At 34.9% G+C, this 21609-nt stretch overlaps 2 pseudogenes; both read right to left on the bottom strand.

The window, feature by feature from the left end:
• Positions 1-2148: 2148 nt before the first annotated feature.
• On the bottom strand, positions 2149-20191 carry LOC120175241 (annotated as a pseudogene).
• LOC120175242 lies at positions 5143-13364 on the bottom strand (annotated as a pseudogene).
• Positions 20192-21609: the final 1418 nt, after the last annotated feature.

Below are 21609 nucleotides of genomic sequence, written 5' to 3'. Positions count from 1 at the left end.
GGTAAAATGATCAAAATAGGAGAGAGACAGAAAAAACCTCAATGTATTAAGTTTAGTGAGAAAATTGAAAACTTTTGATGAAATTTGTAATTTACCCTAAACTTTTTAATAGTCAATTAATCAAAACTGAAGTCATACCATGGGTCAACCACACACAACAATTCAACAACAACAAAACCCTATTCTCATGTGTAATGGGGTAAGGGGAGGTAGGGTAGTAGGCTACCCCCAACGCCAGGTTGTTCCGTGGAGACCGGAAGACCTCCGGCAGTCACAAAATTAAAGATAAAGATAAAATGCAATGCATGTATAAATAAATAAATAAATAAATACATAGTTGAACAGTCTTCATATGCCATCTTATATGCACGACTGTAATGAGAAGTAATCATTGTAAATAAATCACTGCATTAAAATCTCTGCATATAGACAGAAACGTAAGACCCGACTAAATTTAAAAAGAGGGAACCTGAAGAGAATGATACATAATAGTCAACGGTAGCAAGCTACGAGAAGGAATAAAGTCTAATGGGTTAAAAACCTAAATTAAGGCAACACTACTCAGTTACTCTAGTTCTAAGCCTTCATAAATTATAATGACAGAAAACATATATAAAGTATAAGTCATGGAAAATATTACAAAGGCATTAAAAAGAGGACAGAGATGTTACACCCTATGTCTGTGACCTGCACTACTCAGCTACCCTGGTCTTCAGTCTCCACACTTTCCTATCAGAGGTCATGTACTCAGTAATGGCTAAATCCTTCAAATCATCTCTCAAATAGTATTCCCACCTTCGCCTTGGTCTTCCTCTCCTTCTGGCACCGTCGACAGTAATCGACTCTACCCTTCTGACCGCATCCGTCAGTTGTCGCCTAAAGATATGCCCAAACCACCGTAGTCTTTCCTCCCTCAATTTTTCGGATACAGGCACCACCCCCAATGACATCCTAATTGCAGAGTTTAGTGTCATGTCCCACAGAGTCCTACCACATACCCATCGAAGCATTCTCATTTCTGCGGCCTCCATCCTTCTTACGTGATCCTTCTTATGAGATAAACTATGATAAGTTAAGTACAATTTACGAACCATATTCCCTTTAGTTAAGATGTTCTTAAGGTCATTTCAAATTAAAAAAAATAAAATATTAAGACTAAAATAATATATATATATATATACTTTAAAATATAATATATTTTTATTTGTTGAAATACACTAATTTTTTATTATTACACATTTTAATCAAACAATTGAAAATCATTTAATAAAAGTTAAAAAATTTAAACAAATGCCAAATAATGCAATTATTTATTCATAGATCATTAATATTTAAATTATAAAATTTAAATAAATCAATAAATAGATTAAACTCAAATTGTTTGACGGACGCATTATTATTTAGCAGAATGCACGAACCGAACGCCTTCAATAATAAATAAATTGTTGTTTTTTCTCAGGTCTTGAAATTTGATACCCAAGAAAAAGAATGTCAAGAGTGTGTTCAATATCAATGGTTAAGAGTTATCTTTAAACAAATATTGCCTTGTAGGGGTGAGCGTTTGATCAAGTCGAGTAAAAAAAATTCGAGCTATTCGAGTTGACTAATTCTATTTTATAATTCGAAGTTGACTTAAAATTTTGGGTCGAGTCGAATTTTTGAATTTGTGTTTAAATTTAATTATAATATATTAATATTATGATTTGATTTTAATTTAAATGATTTTCTTATGATCATATACAATACACATATATGATAATCAATTCATGAGTAAATTTTGATAAAAAATACAGTATACTATTTATTTCATACGTGATGCATATATATTGAATTGAGGGATTTCGACTCAATCTTAAAAATCTATCTACTAATTACTAAAATTTTTTATTTATTCGAACTGTATTTTACAATTCGATTTAAACTTAAAATTTTTTCAAATCGAATTAAGTTTATAAAATGACAACTCTAGGTCATTTCAAATCAACTTTTTTAAAATCAAAACTAGTCGAAAAAAATCAAATTTTCGACTCATCGAGTTTTATTCATCCTTATACTTACCTAAACTTAATGAAAAAAATAATTTAGAGAAGAAAATAAAAAACATATATTAAAAATAGGAAATTACCAAAAAAATGAACAACAGCATAATTTTTCATTTTTTTCTCCAACAATTATTGATTTAATCCATCGTCTCAATAACAAAAGAAAAATTACCCAGAAAAATCAACGGCCAAAATGTTGAGCAAACCATGAAAAGTAACACCATTGTCGCCGTCACCACCGCCGAATCTAATCATGGCCTTAATATCTTCATCGGAAGCCGAAAACCCAGCCCACTTCATATAGCTCTTCAAATCCTCGTGGCTCAATCTCCCATCTCCATCTTTATCCATCACCTTAAACACATCTTCCATCACACCATAACCCGATGAACCCTTCTTCTTATGCCCTCCCAAAACGCGTTCGAACTCCTCGTACTCCACCAACCATCCTTGTTCAGATCCGCCAACGAAATCATCGTCCCGATCATTTCGTCGTCTTCCTCGTTGAAACCGTTGGAAATCCGGCGTAAAATCTCCTCAGATCGTCTCTGCTGATCTTTCCGTCTCGGTCGGCGTCGAGGAATTCGAATGCCGATCTGAAATCTGTCTCCGGAACTCCGTTCTTCGGCCGATTTAAGTTTCTCTCCGACGGGCACATTTTTTTTTGGTAAATCTCTTTTCCTATGGCTTAGGTTGCAGCGTTGATTTTTGAAGTCTTCTTTTATAGAGATACGCACGTGGGACCACGTTAAATTGGAGTCTCAAAAGCACGGCTTTGAGAGGTGCCACGTGGATTTTTTCTATTTGATCGTTACGTATGGAGTGACGTTTTTGTTCAATCTCTGGTACCTGAGTTTTTTTATTTTTTCTAATGTATTTTTTTTCTAAATACACCATATCCAACATATATTCTAAAAATTATATTATAATGTTAAAATTTAAGACTAATTTTGAATATGATCTTAACTCATTAAGTGATATCAATGGTAGAAAGGAAAGTTATTTTCTTTATAAATTTCAGGTTTGAATAGTTGTCTGTGTAGGGTGCATGCATATTGTTGTTAGCCAATGGTGGAACTTGGTGATAGATTCTGGGGCCAAATTAAATTTTTAAAAAGTTTAGAGATTTAAATTAAAAATTTTCAAGGGTTCAGTTCACCATTTTTTCCAAAAAATGGGGCTTATCTAAATTTTTTGAAAATCTGAGAGACTTAATGAGAATTATTAAAAATTATGAGAGAAATTTAATTAAAAATACTCAAAAGATTTAAAGCTTAATTTAAATTTTTAAAATTTTTTGGGATCAAATTAATTTTTTTTAAATATTAAGGATCAAAATTATAATTTTTTAAATTTTAGTGGGGCCATGTCTCCCACATATGCTATCGAGAATCACCCCCAAACCATTTAAAAATGACCTATATTTAGGGACTTTTGATGGAATTAACCCTTTTTTATTTTTTAAGTGTTAGATTGTAGTTTTACTCGGTTTGAATGGTAGGTTGTCGACTTGTCGCCATAGCTCACGTGAGGATTGTCGTGTAATAAAATCGGGGAATGAGACTCTTCCTCGGCCTTTTACTGTAGAGATTTCCAGGCGTCTCTTCAAATTGCAAATGGGTCGAACAAGATTCTTCATTATTTTTAAATAAAATTTAGGGTAACGTAATCAAATGATTATTCGACTATAGAATATTATTTTATTAATTTATATAACTATTAAAAGTTATAAAATGATAATTCAACTATAAACATTGTTTTGTTGAGTCATCTGACTATTAAAAGTTATAAAATGGTCGGTTAACTATTCATATATTTCAAACTCGTCATTTTTCATTGAAAATTTGATGTCCATCTAGAATGAACGTTAACATGTCGATTAAAATATAATAAAAATATATTTTAGTTATATCTATTGACACCGGTGTCGCTTTTAGTTTTGAAGCTGTTTGTTGCTCAGCCTGCTCATGGTGGGCTCTCCCCTTTACCATACAAGGGCTCTCCCCTTTACCATACAGTCAAGCAAATAGGTCCGTAAACAAACCAAACGTTCAGTGAATCGTTCGGCGGAAAGTTCGTTTATGTTCGTTTTATTTATTAAATAAACGAACACGAACAAGATTTTGTGTTCATTTAATTCAATAAATGAACATGAACGGAGGTTCGTTAATTCATTTACGTTCGTGAATGTTCGGTAATATGTTTGTCATTTATGTTTCGTTATGTGCGTTCATTTATGTTTTCTCCAATCTCTCTAGACCCATTTAAAATATTAAAACTCAATAAATTTTAATCTGATACCCAAAAATATTTTAAAAATTCAATTAATTTTAAATATAAATAAAAAAGCTCAAAACAATTAAATAAAATATAATCTTAAAATTCAGTTATGTTCATTTATTGTGTTCGTCGTTTGTTTGTGTTAGTTAATGTTCGTTTACATCCTTTCATTTATGTTCGTTCATTTGTGTTCGTTTATCATTTAAATGAACGAACACGAACAAGCTACATTCCTTGACAAAGAAACATGAACAAGAAATTTTTTGTTCGTGTTCGTTCTTTTATTTGGTTAAAGTTAAACGAACTGACAAGAATATACCTTTGTTCGTGTTCGTTTACATGCCTACAAGCAAAATTAGCAAAACAATGGAAGTCGGAAACAACGACGTTGACCGAGTCGTCGACTCTAAAGATTTTTAAGAGAGCAAAGTCTTCGATAAACTCGTCGATCATGTCGAAGATCGTCAGCTTGACTCTTCATTTTCCTTATATAATTGTGTCAACCGTATGCATCCAACATATATTCGATACGAGTTAAACTTTAATTATACTCGTATCGAACATACATACGTGAAAGTACACTCTAGGTCTCAATATAACAATTTCTGTGTGGAATTTCATAGGTCAGCCGCCATGGTGGTGTCCACATTGACAACACTGTCGATATTGTGGAACCTCCACAGCCAATAATGTACATACAACCTTAGCCCTTATTTATATAATGTTTGTCCTTTTAAAAGATTCACAGTCAAATTGACTCAAATTTCCACTCACATTAATGAGCTTTTAAATTATGGTTTAATTATGCCGCCAGTCCCTGTACTCTTCAAAAGAAGCATTTGTTCATTAAACAGTGGAATTATAATAAACGATGCAAGACGAATGATGTCTTCACTCTCTCTATTACTACAATATCGACTTTTTGTTTTTTCTTTCAGTGTTATGTACATCTTCACTTGGTGGTCCTAACATGAACCTAATCACACAGCACCATTAACAATAATCTCAACAACTAAACCTGGGCAAATAAAAACTCACATGGTGCCGACATATGCCTCCTTTCTTCGTCCGGCCCGAGTTTCGCCTTGCCAAGTCCCCGTAAAAGTCGAAGCCGACGACTGAACAACAATGGGTGTAAACGTTGGCAAAAGATCTGTCCCTTGCCCGTGCTTTTACAGCTTTTGCTTGAAGGAAAAGAATTGAACTGGTAACAAAGTACGTTCAATTCATGAATCCTTTGAGAGCCATCCCGGCCGAATTACGAGTTGCTGAAATTGGATCGTGTACTGTCTTTGAAGATCTTTAAGCTTTTCCAGTAGTTCCTGGAACGTTGGCCGGCATTGTGGATCGCTGCTTTGGAAAAGTTGTTCCATGTATCAGTAAACAACTAAAGATGATCGAGCAATTTAGCTAAAGATATTGCAAATCCGAAGTTGCCAAGTCCGAGTCATAATGGCATGCTCGATAACACCATATGACACTCGGTCTATCATTTCGAACTCGGAAACTACAGCTAAACTTTAAGAGTCGGATCCAGAAAAAAAAGAAGGAATTAAACATTACAAGGAGAACAGCACCTTTGCCAGCAACTTCGATTATGGACGACCACCGTTGATCAACTCCTTGGAATTTCTAGCCGTTGATTCATGAACCCCACAGCTCCGATCACCTGCAAATATACTAAAACTAACTTCCGTTCATATACGCGAGAATCACAAGACGAATGAGTTAAATCTTATTTTACGAAAACTATACCTGCATTGAGTTGAGATTTTCCCAGGGTATCTTCTCGGTAGCAAGCTCCCATAAAATGCAGTGAGAGAAAGGTGAATGATAGGAAGGGGGGTACGATTTAGGGGAAGGACATACTTCTCGTCTGAGGGCTCATTTCGAAGAACTTCCGGTGCCATCCATTGAGGCTACAAAAAGAATATGTATTTATAAGTCAACCAACATCCTCACGATAATTGTTGATGAAGCTAATGAAGTTTTCGATAAATACCGTTCCTTTCCCGGTTTTTGTGGTGAGATAAGTTTCATGCTTGAGACGCGACAAACCGAAATCACCAACCTGTTTACCAAAAGTACAAAAGTTATCCTTGAAACCCTGAAGCAAACTAAAACCGGATTTGCATTAAAAATAAATAAAGATGAACATATCTAGAGGCATACCTTCACGGTCCAATTCTTATCGACTAGGAGATTCGACGACTTCAAATCACGATGAATGATAGGTGGATTGCAATGATGAAGATAAGTCATGCCCCGGGCCTGTAAAGTTCAAATAATAAGATGAATTGACACAGGGAAGGGCCACTCCAGTAATGCAGCATGCACGGATGAAACAAAAACAGATGCAGACATGGCGACCGGAGAATTATCATGAAATTGAAAAAACAAAAACGTTCAAGTCTACTTGATACTCACAATATCCAAAGCCATATGAACACGCCGTCTCCATTCTAATTTGGTAGTATTTCTCTGTAGTAAGCGAAACAAACTTCCACTGCATAAGAAACATGAATATAAGCATTCTCCAAGCCTAGAAATAACTAAACATGAATTATTATAAGGGAAAAACGTTCCGTAAAGCGATAGATATGCAACGTGAAATTTACGATAAAAAGAGTTTAAGCATAAAAGAAAATTCAGAAAGGAAGAAGAGATCGAACCGTGGAAGGAACTCCGTGACAATACAGAGATGTTGAGGTGAAGTCACGGCTCCCATGAACAACAGAACATTTGGATGCCTAAGTCTTTTCATCAGAGATACCTTCAAAGCAAAAGCAAAGCTATGAGCAGCACCATTCGGAAGTGGAGAATAGGGAGTGCAATTGGGGGCCAAAGCCGTTTAGATTGTTTAATTATATGTTGGAGGAGGAAGGGTTTAGTGAACTGTTGACAAAAGAACTGTTCAATCGGGGTACACAGGAAAACTCGAGACCCATTTCCAAAACTCTTAACCGGGTGAAGGATGTCGCAATAAATTGGGCTGGTAAGGGTTTTCTCCAATTACCAAGCAGAATCAGAACCTTGGAGACTGAGATACAGGATATGGAAATAAAATTGCAACAAGGGTCTTCTTTGGTGTCAATGAATTCTATTGTTGAAGCAAAGAGAGAATTATGGGAGTTACAAAAAAAGGAAGAATCAATTTGGATGCAAAAGTCTAGATTGAAATGGAGATTGGAGGGGGATAAGAACACAAGGTTTTTCCATCAGAGTGCAGCAATTAGAGGGAGGATAAACTACATAAAAGCTATCAAAGTTGATGGTGAAGTTGTGAAGACCCAGGTCAGTAAAAGCTTCAGTGGTGGAGTTTTTCAAGGGGTTGTATCAAAACAAACACCCTGGAGGCAGAGGAATTAAATCTGGATTTTCAAGTTGTCCGAAGGTCAGCGTTTAGCTTTGGAGAAGCCTTTTTCTGAAGAGGAAGTTTGGGAAGCTATTGCCCATTCAGATATCAACAAGCCGGGTCCGGATGGTCTGACTTAGGATTTTTTAAGAAGTTCTGGCCTAATTTGAAGGATGATATGATGAGGTTTTTTAGGGATTTCTACGTGGGAAAGGTTTGGGAGCCGGAGGTTAACTTCTCCTTCATTTCTCTTATTCCAAGAAGGCAAATCCGGAGGGATTGGAAGAGTTTAGGCCAATTAGCCTAGGGAGGTCTTTATAAAGTCATCTATAAGGTCTTAGCTAGAAGATTGAGTTTGTATCTCAACGATATTATAAGTCAGTCCCAATTTGCTTTTATTCCGGGGAGGAATATCTTTTGCTCTTTCATTGCAAATGAGAGTATTGATTTTTGGAGGAAGAGAGGGCTGAAGGGAGTAGTTTTCAAGGTGGATTTTATGAGAGCTTATGATTCGGTAGATTGGAAAATTTTAATTCAGATTATGAGCAAAATGGGGTTTGGTGAAAAGTGCGGTCGTGGATGTTCCAGTGCATGTCAACTGCTGAGATTTCGATCTTGTTAAATGGATCTCCAACGGAGAAATTTCATATTGCCAGAGGGTTAAGACAGGGCTGTTCACTTTCACCTATGCTTTTCAATTTGGCTACGGAATTGTTGCATTTACTGTTATCTAAAGCAGTAGATATGGGATTGTTTTCGGGGTTCGAGTTAGGACTGCAGGACCGAGCATTCAAGTTGTCACATCTTCAATTTGCGGATGATCTTATAATTTTCAGCAAAGGTTCCATTCGTGAGTTGAGGAATATTAGAAGAGTGTTACTGATTTATGAACTTCTGGTGGGGCTGAAGTTAAATCTAGGTAAGAGCAGGATTTTTGGAATCAATGTGAAGAAGGGGAGCTAACTAATTGGGCTGAAGTTATTGGCTGCTCGGTTGGATATCTTCCATCTGAATATTTAGGTCTGCCTCTGGGTTACAAGAGGAATTCGGCTGCTATGTGGGATCCGATAGTGGCGAGATTTAATGCTAAATTGACTGGTTGGATAGCTAATTCTCTATCGGTAGCGGGAAGAGTGGTTTTGGTCAAATCGGTGCTATGCTCTCTTCCGGTCTATTTATGTCTATGTTCAGAATCCCAGCTTCGGTGATACTCAAACTTAACTCTATCATGGCTTCATTTCTGTGGGGGGATTCGATTGATAAGAAGAAAATCCATTGGGTCAATTGGAAGTCGATCTCTAAACCAAGATATATGGGAGGTCTAGGGGTCCCTAATCTAGCACTTTTGAACCGAGCTTTATTAGGAAAATGGGTTTGGAAGTTTTCTTCTGAAAAGAATCTTGGTGAAGAAAGTGATTTGTGCCGCCTACAATTTGGATCCCAAATCTATTATTTTGGACAATTCGGTGCCAGCTCGTGCATCGTGGATTTGGAAAGGTGTGGTGAAAAACTTCTTCAATAGTGATGATTTTGGAGAATGTCTTAAAAGGAATATGCGTTTGAAGGCGGGGAAAGGGGAAGATGTGCAGTTTGGAATGATGTATGGTTGGGTGATGTTCCCCTCAAATCGTTGTTTCCTAGACTTTATGTTCTCTCAATTAATAAATCGGGTAAAGTGAAAGAGTTAGGAACAGAATGCTTCGGGTTGGGTGTGGACATCCAAATGAGAAGGAATTGGCTGATTGGGAAGTAGAACAGTGGATGCAATTGATTTCTATGTTGAATAATACCTCTCCTTTTCCCATTGCAGATGATTGTTGGATTTGGTTAGGGAATGGTGAAGGAAATTTTACAGCTAAATCTTGTATAAAAGCTTTTTATGTACAACGTGATTCTGAGCAAATCAAGTGAATTGGATAAGATTATTTGGTCTGGTTTAGCTCCTCCAAGGGTGGAATTGTTTGTCTGGCAACTAGTACAACATAGAGTACCGGTTAAAGAGGAGTTAGTAAGAGAGGTGTTGCAGAGATTGTTGACCAACGTTGTGTTCTGTGTGGTAGGGAGGTGGAATCAGTTTCTCATCTGTTTCTGCATTGTAGGTTGTGTGGGGTCTGTGGTCCTCCTTCTTGAAAATGTGGGATGTGTCATTGGTGACTCCAAAGCGTACAATGGAATTTCTAATTTGTGGGATGATTTAATGACTAACTCTTTGATTTGGAGATTCATTCCTAGGGCAGTGATGTGGTCAGTATGGAAATGTAGAAATGAGATTATCTTTCAGAAAGGCAAGCTGGATTTGGTCAGATTATCTTTCATTGTTAGATTTAGAGTGGCTTCCTGGTTTAGTGCTCATTTCAAGGATGTGGGTATTCCTCTAGATTCTCTAGTAGGTGACTTGAAAATTGCTGACTCGATTGGTAGATCAAGAAAGGTTTGCTCTCAACCTGCTTGCTGGGTTCCTCCACCGGAGGGGTTTCTAAAGTTAAATGTTGATGGAGCGATGGTTTCGGGTTGGGAAAAAGGAGGTATTGGTGGTCTGTTTCGAGATAGCAGAGGTCTATTGCTTCAGTGGTTTCTGAAGCAGTAGGGGGTGGTCCTCCTATTTTGGCTGAGCTGTTGGCTATCAAAAGAGGGATTTGTCTTATGGAGGAGTTGGATTTTGTCGCAAATCAAAGAGTTATCTTGGAATCAGACTCTTCTAACGCTCTGAAGTGGATTCAGAATCCGGGTCTAACCCCTCATTTGCATCTATCCTTGGTGAAGGACATAATTTCACTTTTGATTGGAAAGGATATTATTTTTAGGCATACTTCAAGGGCGGCAAACTGGGAAGCTGATAAACTTGCTAAAGATGGGATAGGGTGATTTTGGTTATAGTTGTGTTGTTTAACAGGAATTGTTCCTCCCTGTTTTGTTGGATGTTTGTGTTAAGTTTTATGTTCTTCCGTTGGAAGTGTAGGAGTTTGTTCAAGCTTGTAATCTGGTTATTATGAATAAAAGTTTTCTTGGCTCTCTTTTCCTCCTTCGTTGTTCCTTCATGTTACTCTCATAACATGGAGGGATTGAAGGAGGATTTTAATGGGGCCTTTCTATCAAAAAAAAAAAAATAGCAATGCAACATACGATTAAATACGTAAACGAGAGAAAAGTAATTTACAAATAAAGCACACCTCCTGTCTAAAGGAAAGTATCACATCATCTGAATATTCCTGCTTTGAGAACACCTTGACGGCAACATCCTGCAACAACATGAATACGGTTTATTCACACGAACTCCCGACCATTTGTCATTTGATGCGAATAAATAACTAAAGTGTACAACGACTAATGCATCGAAAAGCACAACTTCCATGAACGGGAATTAGCCACAAGTGTGAATATCGGCTGATGGGAATTCAAGTCACCATCTTTCTGTTTTACGCAAACTCTATTTACGCATTAGATGCAAAAAAGGTCAAATCATGGTACATAATATCCCAAGACTTAAATATACGTTCATCTATAATGTGATTGTAAATTCTCTCAAAAGTGAAAGCATTGAAAGGAGAACATACCGATCCATACCACAGACCATGATACACAGTTCCACATGAACCTGCGACAAAAACAGAGAAGTAATCACAAAAGAACAAATACAAAGTAATCTCCGGCCATTGACATGATCGTCTAGCGGACATTCGGCTTCTCATTCATGTGTTTTGATGTACACATCCAAAAAGGACAAAGAGAGTAGAATCAGTGTTAAAGTTTTAAGCATAAAGTAATGGTTCTAGTTATTAACAAGTTGACAATTCCTTCATGTCTCGTTGAACTCAAAAGAAATTACCTTGCCCGATTTGCTCCCCAATTGTCAAGTCTTCCCACAAGATTTCGTAATCTAACAGTCACTGTCTATATCAACTCTATTAACAGCACTACTTCCGATACTACCGCAGCTGCTGGCACTGCTTGTGCTGTTAACATTAACAGATGACCAGGAACCCGATGCCTCATTATTGCCGGGTCTATTGCTCTCGTTAGTATGGCCTTCAGTTTTTGTACCAGAATATGGGTTCTTTGGTTGAAACGTTTCATTCTCTTGATCGTCACCCAACCAAGGCCACACGAAACGTGCAGTTCTAGCCTCTGATCCTTCTGGATCATTCCCTTTCCAAGGCCATGATATCCCTTTCTTACCAATTATGGTCATAATCTTTTGGATTGCGGGTTTTCCTTCACTCTCGTCACCGGAATCTCTAGAGGTTTTCACCGGGGACTTCTCGTCAAAAGGCAAAAATACACCAAATGCAGAAGGGTGTACATCTCCCCTAGGTGTGCTGGCTCCACTGGAAGTTGCATCTTCTTTATGATCAGAAAGAACCGCATCGGACAAACCGTGATTGGAATAATGACTATCTCCTCTTCCCCCTTCATGATCAGAACAATTCTCTCCCGTCCTAATTTTCGACTTCACTTTGTTGCTCACCTTGGACGCCTGCATTCATGATCCTCAACAATCAAACAAAATGCCAAACTACAATAAAAGTAAATAAACAAACATAAATCCAAACACAACACATACAAAACTTAAGGAATTAATACCAAATTCGTAATTTTTGACGCGATTGCAGTTTGCAAAGGCTGCTGAGGATCAAGACCAAGCTTAGCCGAGACCGCATTTTTACCCCGGCTAAACGCAGACTCGCCTTCGACTTGTCTTTCAGCTGCTAATCCAGCTTTCATGTCTTGAAAAGGCCGAGAATCGGTGGAAACACAAATGACTCCGACCAACGAACCGTCGTCATCGTAAAACGGAGTATCAGTCGCAACAGCCGGAAACCGATCCCCGATTTTATTCCTAACCGGAAATTGTCCGCTCCAACTCTCACCCATTAAAACCCGATGAACTATATCCTGAGCTGCAGAAAAGTCCCTAGGATCAACAAGAAGCTCAATGACAGCTTGCCCTAAAGCTTCTGCAGCTGAATAACCATATAGTTTCTCAGCAGCCCGATTCCTGCAAAACATACACAAAATTTAAAAAAAAAAACCAAATTCAAAAAAAAATGATAATGCTTGAAGATTGAGCCAGATTCTGAATTAAGTAATTTTAGGGACAAACAAGAATTTGGAACTGAATAATTCAAGAACAGAAAACCCCTTTTTTGTTCACTTACCAATAAATTATACGGGCACTAAGATCAAATATATGAACAGATTGACCCATAGACTGTAATATATTTAAATACTGGTTGTTAGTGAAATTAACTGCGGCCGGTCCGGTTTTTCCTCCTCCTCCGTTGCCGGCGCCAGTGCCGCCGTTGCTTCCATTAAAGGTTTCATTTCCACTGCTCTCTCTTTGCAACGGCGAAGAATGTCGAATCGGACCCGAAGTTTTCTTCCAATAAGCCGCCGCCGCCGCCGAGTTCCCGAGTAATCGGCGGCGCTGAGGGGAAGTAGAGTGGGATCTTTGACGAGTTGAGTTGGGCTTTGACTCACCACCAGATTGTTTCAACCTGCACATTTCTTGCTTGAGATTCGCATGTCCCACTTCTAGTTCTTGAATCTTCCTCAAAAGCTCCTCCGCTGGCGGCGGTTCCATTTCTTTTTTCTTTCGTTTTCCCTCGAACCAATCAAATTCGAAGCATTGGGTTTCAAAGCTTTAATAAGATAATGAACATTTTCACAATTCTCTCTCCCTCGAAGCTTTCGTCGATACTCAAAGGCAACAGCTTTTATTTTTCTTCCTTTTTCCAAAGAAAGGTATAATTGTGAATTTCATCCTCTAGTTTATGAAACTAATGTGATTAGTATCTTTTTTTTTAATTTATCAAACTTTGATTCTTGTTATTTTATAAAAACTGAGAATTAATCAAGTTTTTTAAAATTGTTAAATTTTTTGTGACATGTAAATATTATCACTTTGAAAATTATTAACTCCTCAAGTCAAATTTACTACGAATTAATTCCTGAATTCAAGTAAAGCGCGATGAACGAATTAGTAACGGATTCATTTCTCAACTTTCATAAAATGTAAGGATGAAATTCAGAATTATACTAAATATAAAACTTTATGTTTAGATATATTATTTAATACACAAATTGACAAGGAGTGTTTAATTCTCGCACGCTACCGGTGCACGTGGTGCGTATTAGCCTATCAAAGCTATGATTCTTTACCTTGCGCTCCATCATTGTCGCGCGTTTATCCACGCGCATTGCGTACACTCCTTTTAGAACTACTTTGGCCTTTTCCTTTGGTCCAAGCTTTTTTTTCAATATATAATTGTTTAGAAAATTTGTGTTGTTTTTAGTTTGGATAAACTACTTTTTAAGTCACTCATTTTCAGCATATTTCTATTTAGTCATCCAGTTATAAAAGTTTTTAGTTTCATCACTAAACTTTTGAATTATAACTATTAATTCTTTAATGTTGTTTAAAAATTGTACAAAATACCCTAAAATGGGTCAATTATGCAAAAATCTACAAAATTTTCTTACTCCAAAGTCTCAAACCCATGTTTCAGAACTCCTTTTAGTTCATATTCATATATCTCTAAGTATTTTCTTCCAAATATAAATGGCAGAAGAAATTATATCGTATTTTCACATTAATTTAACATTTGAAGTTACTCAATTGCATCATTCTATATCATATCCCTAACTTAAAACTCTAAATTATAAACCCTAAATCTTAAACTATGATCTAATAAATTCTAAATCATAAATCATAGACCCTAAACCTTAATTTAAAATTTAAAATTTAGAATTTTAAGTTTGGGATAAGGTATAAAATAATGCATTTAAACAACTCCGATGGTTAAATTGACGTAAAAATACGATATAGATGAAAATGATAAATTAGACCTACTACAAGGACAAAAATGACCCTTAAACCAATATAATATGATGGGTATATTAAATGTCAGTGCCATATCTTTTTGCATTTATTAGAATTATGATTTTGTGGCGTATTTAAAACTATTAGGTCTATATTGGGCGTAAAAATTAATGAAAAATAACGACAATATAAGAAAATAATTGTCGGGGTTTTCTTCCTTTTATTTTTATTTTTTTGTTTTTACATTGTCTAAAAAGATAAGGCTAAGGTCGTGGACATGGGCATGCCCATTTCCGAAGCTTATTGGAAAGCAAGTGGCAACTTGTTGCTTTTTTTCCCCTTATAGGTTTTTTTAACGTATAATTTTATGAAAAATTAGTAGGTAATTTTATCCAAATATCATCCAAAAAATAAAAAACATCATTATACATGTATTATTTCTGACAAAAATATAAAGAGGCGTGTTTAACAAAAACGAACCTTTCTGTTATGATTGAAAGTTATCCTACAAGACTGAACTTTTTCAGAGTTTAACTAAAGTGACGGTACACAAGGAATGTGTGTCGTATAGGGAGAGTCTTTTCCTTGAAGTTCTTTTCCGAAGATGAGCTTTCTTATTTAAAACCATTCATGGCTTAGAGTTTAGGGTTTAGTCCCTGAAAGCTTTTTTCCTAAAAAGACCATTCTTATTTAAAACCATTCTCGATTTAGGGTTAGAGTTTGATTGAGTGATTTAATGGTTTTTTATGTTAAAATGCTTTAGGGTTAGGTTAAAATTAGAAATCTTAACCACAATAACTAAACCTTGAACTGAAAATAATATAAACCATTAATCCCATACATTAAACCTTATAAATTGTAAACCATTAACCCTAAAAATGTTAACCTTAAAGTGTAATCATTAAACACTAAAATGCAAATCTTAATTTATAAACTAAAATATAAACCTAAATCGTAGAATAAAACCCTAATTAAAATAAAATATATAAAATTATTAATATTTATATGATAAAATATAAAATAAAAATACATTAAATAGAATAAAAGATTATACAAGAAAATAAAATCACATAAATTCAAATATTAAAAAATACAATTACATAATTAATGGTCAATAGTTGAGTGATGATAAAAGAGATGGATATTTTTTCTTATTGCGGTCTAGGTTTCTACAAGCCCACATCTTTTAGGTTCTTTTAACGCCTCTCGAATATCCATATCACAATGAATTCGAGTGGATTTTGGACGACCTGACTCATTTAATAACAACATATATGATATAATTGTAAGTCAAGTCTGAATCTCATTTGTGATTTTTTTGTTACTTACGGGGAACTCAAATTCATATATAATTTGAATACTTGCGAAAGCTGGTAGATGAGAGCAACATAACTTTTATAGTTCAAATGAGAATGTGAGCAAGCTGTTATGACATGAGATCATGGATCCTTTAGAGCATGAAAAAAGTCATAACCACACTACCTTTTTTGTAGATTAACTCTGAAAGGGTTAGATTCAATCTCTTGAAGAGGTTATTGCCTTTTTGGTACACGAAATAATTCATTGGGTACGAGAAAAATTTGTCACCAACATTGCATTTGATGATGCAATTTTTTTTCTCTTGTAGATATGCTACTAATCTTGGGTGATAAACATGGTTGTTTTGCATCCAACTAAGAGCTTGTCCCCCGAGCTTTGCAAAAAGCTTACCCAAACGAAAATATGGCGTTTTAACCAAAACAATTATAGGTAAATGATGTGTCCCCTTTAAGGTTGAATTGATATCCTCAACCAAGTTAGTTTTCATATGATTATATCGATATCCATCATCTTATGTATTTGTCCACATTTCTTTGTTGATGGTTCTGATATAATTGTATCATTGCTCATTTTTTCCTTACAACTCTTGAAGCATAGACTCAAACCTTTGAGGTAAGAGTCAATAACATAAGCTATATGTACTAGCTAGAGTCAAGTGGAAATAAATAAAATGAAAATTATTAAGAAATGAAATTGAAAAAGTAGCATACTCAAGCATATATAACTAATTGGCATTCATCATTCTTCTTAAATTTTTCATGGTAGTTTGTAGCAATATGTTAGATACAATAACGATGTTGGACATGTGAGGGTTTACATATTCTTCCCAAAGAGTTCATTGCTACGTTTTTCACAACTCTGCGGTCTTAAACGATGTGTATATCATCATTCGTGACAACATGTAAGCATAAATTTTTCAGGAAAAAAGCCCAAGACTATGTATCTTCTCCATCAACAAAGGCAAATACAATAGAAAGAATATTGCGGTTAGCATCTTGGACAAATACCTATAATAAAATTTGCTTTTATTTTCCATACAAGAATTTACCATCAATTTGGACCACCGATTTTTAGTTTTTCACCGTATCAATACACTGTGGGTAAGTCCAAAAAATACGGTAAAATTAACATTCATCTCGAACCACCCGTTCATTCTCGTATGCATGTCGAGTTTCGAACTCAACTGTTATTCTAAGATTGAGTCTTTGTGTTACATTAAACCAACTAGGTATTTCATTGTAAGATGAATCCCACTTATCATAAAGTTTTATAATGAAATTTTGTTTTACCTTCCATGCTTTTCTGTATGAGATAATGTACCCATATTGTAATTGTATAGCAAAAACAACACTACAATAGCTATGTGAGAGCTTGCTTTGACCATGAACATGGTGGCTTGACAAATAATGTTAGAATCTAAGTTAGGATAATCCTGATTGATCCCTCTTGCATAATATAAGGACCATTGTATCTTGTTAGTTTTCATATGTTGTTTTTCCTATTTGATGCACAAACCATCCAATTACAATCGTTATCACGTTGGACACAGTGACAAACATACTTTTTATTAGTATATCGATTGACTCTAGAGTGAACTGAATTACGAATACTATAATTATTAATTGCAATCATTGTTTCATCTTTAGATGTGAACTTTATTCCAATATATAACTCGTTATCATTTACTGTTGAATTAAATCTACAATCCCCAACATTAGGTATATCTGAAAATTCTAGCTCGTACATTGCATCAAAGCCTACTTCATACATATGTGTTGGAGGTTTAGTTTGTGTCGTATTTAAGAGAACTTTATACATTCCATCATTGGATTCAATGTTAAATTGTGGTGGTTCTGGTTCAACGAATAATCTTATCTTAGCAACATATGCACCTAGCTCATAAAGTAGTTCTTCTGGTAGAGATGAATAATCATTTGTCAATCTGATGTTCAAGTTGAACAAGTTGGCAGATGAATGTCTTCCTCTTGAACTTGAAGGCATAGTGACATATGAGTTTTGTACAGAATGTTGTGTCAATGGTATCTCGATATTAAGGTCCAAGAAGTTGGCAGATGAATGCCTTCGCATTAAACTTGAATGTATAATGTCATATGGGTTTTGAAAAAACTGTTGTGTCGATGGTAATTCTATGTTAAGGTCGAAGAAGTTGACAGATGAATATTTTCCTCTTGAAATGCAAGGGATATTGCAATATGGATTGTTCGTGGAGCCACATCGGTAGAGATTGTAAGCATTTGTTGATGAATGTCTACCCATTAAACTTGATGGCATGCCAACACGGGGTGAAGTTTCCAATAATGATGTGAAATCATTGTAGATTATTTAAGTTGGGCTTTCAGCTCGATCAACTTAATGAGTCAACCCCCATAATAAGAGCATAATGACATACTACGAACAACACAAAACTTCAACAAATGTAGCATACATCTCTATAAGAGCTTCTGAATTTTCATTGTGAGCATCAACCACCATAGCAACATCATCATCGTTGGAGAGATAAAATCATGTATATGTTAATGGAAAAAGTTCAGTAGAAAAGTTGTATTGAAGTGAAGATAGTCTCTAATACTTTTAACATTAACTTTTAAGAAAATTTTTGTGATTAACTCCTCAAGAGTGATTTTTCTATTGAAGGATAGGGTGATATAATGCTCTGATTTGAAAATAACTCGCACTTTAGATTGACGAATTTGTCAATCGTAATAAACAACAACAAAAATACAACCCATTTTTTAGGGATGAGAACGAGAGTTTGAGTATTAAAATGAATAGAAAAAAAAAAGATGATGTTCCCATTCGGGTAACTATTCACTTTAACATCTCCTATGTCTGATGGGATGAGAGACTATGAAATGGGAGAGATTCCATGCAAAAGTTGAAAGCGCTTCTTGTGAAAAACAAAGAGTCTTCTCTTTTTTGTCAGATATTCTTTGTATTATTAAGTCAATTATATGCACAGTTGTTGTCTGCAATCGGGAACTATTCATGTCAACACCTCCTATGTCTGATGGGATGAGACCGTTTGACATGACAGAGATTTTCTATAAAAGGACCTCTTGTGAAAATAGGCTTCCCTTTTATTGTCAAAGATTCTTTACAAAAAGTGAAAGTGTTTCTTGTGAGAAGGGTTTCCTCTTTTATTATCATAGATTCTTTGTTTATTCAGTCAATTATATGCAAAGTTTTTGTTCCTAGTTGGGGAACTATTCACGTCCACACCTCATATGTTTGATAGGATGAGTCCATTTGACATGATAGAGATTCTCTGCAAAAGCTGAAAGTGTTACTTGTGAAAATAGTTTTCCCTTTTATTGTTAAAGATTCTTTGCAAAAGGTGAAAACGCTTCTTGTGAGAAGAGTCTTCTTTTTTACTGTCATAGAATCTTTGCTTTTCTTAGTCAATTATATGCACAACTACTATTCCCAGTCGAGGAACTATTAAGCATAAAAAGACAATATATATTAGTTGTAAATTATGGTCCTCACTACTTCATTTGTTCTCTATCATTTTCATTCTGATCTTCATAAAAAATCATTTATTGCAATGTTATATAAATATTCATTATCTTATCTCCCAAATGATATATTAGCTGAGATTTTACGTTGTGTAACTAGTAATTATATTGAGGGTTTTCTCAACCTTTGTTTAACTTGTTGGGACTTCTGCTTAGCTTCAAAATCAAAAAATTATATTTGAAAGAAACTATAAAGAGAAAGATGAGATTAAGATAATTTTGGTGTGAATAGTTGAGGAGATGGTTTATATAGGGGAGGAAAATGGGTTTAGGCGGGTAAGTTGGACAACAAGGGAAGATGCTCTCCCAAAAACACACATCTCAATTGGTACTCGAGAACCCATGAAGGCTGGCCCTGGAGGACACACCTAGGGATGGGCACGGGACCCGAACCCGACGGGTTCTGATTCGACCTAACTCGACCCAATCAAGTCACTTTTTTAAATTTGGGTTCGGATCAGATTCCGGTTTAGGGTGAAAAATATCTGACCCGACCCAAAAAATAATTTTACTTTATATATTTACGAATAATTACAATAATACCCCTCTATATATTATTTTTTTCAATTAAATTATTATTTTTTATTGAATAAAAATAATATTTTTATTATTATTTTGGGTCGGGTCGGATCGGATCGAGTTCAGATTTTATCTCAAAAGTCAGGTCAGGTGAAAGTTATATATTTTTCAGGTTGGGCGAATGATGTAAAAATTTTCGGGTCTGGTCAGATTGACTGAAACCTGACCCAAACCCAACCCATGCCCATCCAATGCTCATCCCTAGACAAACCTTCTAACTGGTGTGCAACCTCAGTAAAAACCTGGGGAAAGCTCGCCCTGTAGGATGCACCTTTCAGGCACATCAGGAAGGCTCGTTTTGTGAAACACGCCTCCTTATAATTTTTTCAGAAAGGGTGCTAGTTTGATACATATTCGAAAAGGGGTGTTAGAATAGTGTTTTTAGTGATATTTGGATAAAATTGTCAAATTAGTAATCCAATAAAACAATATATCATCAAAATATTTAATAATGCATAAAATTGTATAGAGGAATAATAATTTTACTTGAATTCTATAAGTTTTGATCGTACTTGATTTTATAGAATTGTCTTTTGATTTAAATTCGAATCATGTCAATTTTTGTGAAGGATGATATAAGATCAAATCGAATTCGGATTTAGGATGAAAAAATACTCAACTCAGAATAATAGTACAACCATATTATATATATTTAGGAATAATTGTTATAATATCTCCATATTTTTAATTAGGTCTTTATTTTATCGAATAAAAATAAATTTCTTATATGAAGATCGGATGAGATTAGATACGAGTTTTTACCTCAAAATTCACATCAAATTTTGGATTAGGTGAAACTTCCCAAAACTAGATTCGATTTGGGTGTCAAATGAAGAGTATAATACTCTCGACTCATTACCATCCCTAATTGTATATCAATATTTAGTGTACGAAATTATATGTGTGTGTATTGATTAATCTATGGTACTTATAAGTGATAGTATATATTTTAAAGATTCTTAACCATTTGACAATGAACGCTCAAATACTCTACAGTATCTGGTGCTTGAACCTGAGACCTCTAGAAATAACAATCAATTAATTTAACAAATGAGACCTTAAGCCCTTTAAAAAAGTTTTAAGTTCAAATGTCAGTGTTATAAATGAAACAAATTAAATTAAAAAAAAAATTACTTTTATAATAGATAATAATACATATAAATTTAATTTAAATTAATCGATCAATAAATTATATACCCATAATTATACCAAAATAATAATGATATATTTGCATATGGTGTTATTATTATTTTGCTTTCCAATCAATCAATGAAGCTTTTTATTCTTTATGGCTCAAAATGCAACAATTTAATGTAGATATTGGCTTATTTGGTATCTCCTCCCACCACTAATAAAAAGGGGAGAGAGTGTATAATAAAACAAATTTGTGACGGTCCAAATTATAATAAAGTCACGGTATTGAGACTTCAATATGATAGTTAAAGTCCTTTTCCGTCCTCTAAATTAACACAATATTAAAACCCCAACTCTTTTAATATTTTAACACGTGTAAATTTATTAAAATTCGAATTCTTTTGTTGTATTTCTCGTTCTAAGATTTTGTTTTGATTAATTCTGACGATCCGACTCACACATCGATTTTTCTGCATACACAATAACTCAAATTCGAGACTTTACTTAAACAATATCAAACTGCTTACCACTTAAATCACTTCT

This window comes from Hibiscus syriacus, unplaced genomic scaffold, assembly GCF_006381635.1.
Source record: "Hibiscus syriacus cultivar Baekdansim isolate YM2019G1 unplaced genomic scaffold, ASM638163v2 tig00112159_pilon, whole genome shotgun sequence".
Lineage (NCBI taxonomy): Eukaryota > Viridiplantae > Streptophyta > Magnoliopsida > Malvales > Malvaceae > Hibiscus > Hibiscus syriacus.
Note: the sequence above shows the minus strand (reverse complement) of the source record. Positions and strands in the feature narration are given on the sequence as shown.